This window comes from Diceros bicornis, chromosome 5 (genome assembly GCF_020826845.1).
Source record: "Diceros bicornis minor isolate mBicDic1 chromosome 5, mDicBic1.mat.cur, whole genome shotgun sequence".
Taxonomy (NCBI): Eukaryota; Metazoa; Chordata; class Mammalia; order Perissodactyla; family Rhinocerotidae; genus Diceros; species Diceros bicornis.
The window spans coordinates 29,092,112-29,094,665 of NC_080744.1; the positions used below are offsets into that span (position 1 = coordinate 29,092,112).

Genomic DNA, 2,554 nt, shown 5'->3' on the forward strand with positions numbered 1-2,554 from the left:
TGAAGAACCAAGAGAAGAAATAAACAAAAAGCACATGCTCACAGGTGATTGGGGTTTTAGTCAATACTAGGATGAACAATGTCTGAATAAAACCAGTTTCTTTTTAACTTGAAAATAAGTTAATACAATTTTTGCAAATGTTTGTAAGTAAGTGAAATACAATTTTGGGGCTCTAATTGCCCAAGAGCCTTTTTTCTTTTTTTTTTTTGGTGAGGAAGATTAGCCCTTAGCTAACATCCATTGCCAATCCTCCTATTTTTGCTGAGGAAAATTGGCCCTGGGCTAACATTCATGCCCATCTTCCTCTACTTTATATGTGAGACACCTGCCACAGCATGGCTTGATAAGTGGTGCATAGGTCCGTGCCTGGGATGTGAACCTGTGAACCTGGGCCGCTGCAGTGGAGTGCGTGAACTTAACCACTACGCCAATGGGCTGGCCCCTACAAGAGCCTTTTTGATGAACACTCTTTATATTCCCAGAAATTTCTGCAGGGTCTTTTTCATATCTTTGCTTCTAAGACTATGTACCCTAGGGTTAAAGAGTGGGGTCACGACAGAATAAAACAGAGTCACAATCTTCTGTGTTGTGGCTTCCTGCTCAGTTATTGAGCACCCATACATGACCAGTACAGAGCCATAGAGCAGTGAAACCACCGCCAGATGAGAACTACAGGTGGAGAAAACCATTCTTCTCCCAGCTGCTGAAGGGACTTGGAATACAGTTCTTAGGACCAGAGCATAGGACACCATGACGCAGAGAAAGAGAATGATGATGGGCAGAGGACTTAAAGTGGAGAAGACAAGCTCTACCCCAGGAGCTTTTTTGCAAGGGAGTAATGGAAGAGGACCCGGCTCACATAGGAAGTGGTCAATAATCCTGGATCCACAGAAGGACATCTGGGAGACGATGACGATGGGAATAAAGAACTAGAGGAAACCGAATACCCAGAAGCTGACCACAAGATTGGTGCAGAGACGTCCAGTCATAAGAGTGGGATAATGGAGAGGCTGGCAGATGGCAAGGTATCGATCAAATGCCATAATAGCCAAGAAAAAGCATTCTGTAGCACCCAAGGAGAAGAAAAAGTAGAAGTGGAGAAAACACCCAGAGAAGGAGATGACCTTGGCATCAGAGAGGAAGGTGACTAGCATGTTGGGGACAGTGGAGGTGACATAGAAGATCTCCAGGAAGGAGAAGTTGGTGAGCAGGATGTACATGGGGTTGTGGAGTCTCTGATCCCAGAGCACAGCACAGATGATGGAACCATTGCTCATGAGGGTCAGGAGGTAGACAACGGAGAAGAGCACAAAGAGGAGGATCTGTCCCTCCCTGGGGCAAGGGAAGCCCAGGAGGATGAAGCCAGTGATGGTGCTGGAGTTGTTGGGGGTGTTGGAGATTTTCATGGGTCTGTGAGCTGTGAAAGGACCTGCAAATTTCAAATGACTGTGTATAGACAGATGGGGACCCATATTTATATTAAACCATCTTGGGAAAGAAAATAAAGACATATATTTATAGCTACTTTTTTTCTTTAAAACTGAAATATTGACCTGGGCTGCTTCTTTATTCTTATTCATATTTTCACTGTGGACTCAAGACAACTTTTGGTCTGAATTGATAAGCTCTTGAAGGAGAGTGTTGTAGAGGTTTTTGAAAATTATGTTAGACTTGGCAGTTAATAGAGTGTCTATCTATTTATCTTCTCTCTATGTACGGATCTATCCATTCTCACAAAAATGAATTTCTTCCATGAACAGAGACTTCTCCAAAAAAGATATACAGATGGCCAATAGGCATATGAAAATATGTTCAACATCACTAATCATATGGTAAATGCAAATCAAAACAACACTAAGATATCACCTCACACCCGTTAGAATGGCTATAATCACCAAGACAAAAACCAACAAATGTTGGAGAGGATGTGGAGAAATGGGAACACTCATACACAGCTGGTAGGAATGTAAACTGGAGCAGCCTCTATGGAAAACAGTATGGAGAATCCTCAAAAAATTAAAAATAGAAATACCCTATGATCCAGCTATCCCACACTAGGAATCTATTCAATGAACCTGAAATCAACAATCCAAATAGGCTTATGCACCCCTATGTTCATTGCAGCATTATTCACTATAGCCAAGAAGTGGAAGCAACACAAGTGTCCCTCGACTGATGATCAGATCAAGAAGATGTGGTATATATATACAATGGAATACTACTCAGCCATAAAAAAGACAAAATCGTCCTATTTGCAACAACATGGATGGACCCTGAGGGTATTATGTTAAGTGAAATAAGCCAGAAAGAGAAAGACAAACACTGTATGATCTCACTTATATGTGGAAGATAAACCAACACATGGACAGAGAAAACTGTATAGTGGTTACCAGGGGCAAGGGGAGTGGGGGATGGGCACAAGGGGTGAAGGGAGACATGTATATGGTGATTGGCAAACAATAGTGTACAGCCAAAATTTCACAATGTTATAAACTATTAAGACATCAACCAAAAAAAATGGAATTTCTTACATTTTTCTGAAGATGGTGACATC

General features: G+C 41.8%; 1 pseudogene; it reads right to left on the minus strand.

Moving 5' to 3' along the window:
- Window positions 1–470: 470 nt before the first annotated feature.
- On the minus strand, window positions 471–1,501 carry LOC131405339 (olfactory receptor 11G2-like; annotated as a pseudogene).
- Window positions 1,502–2,554: the final 1,053 nt, after the last annotated feature.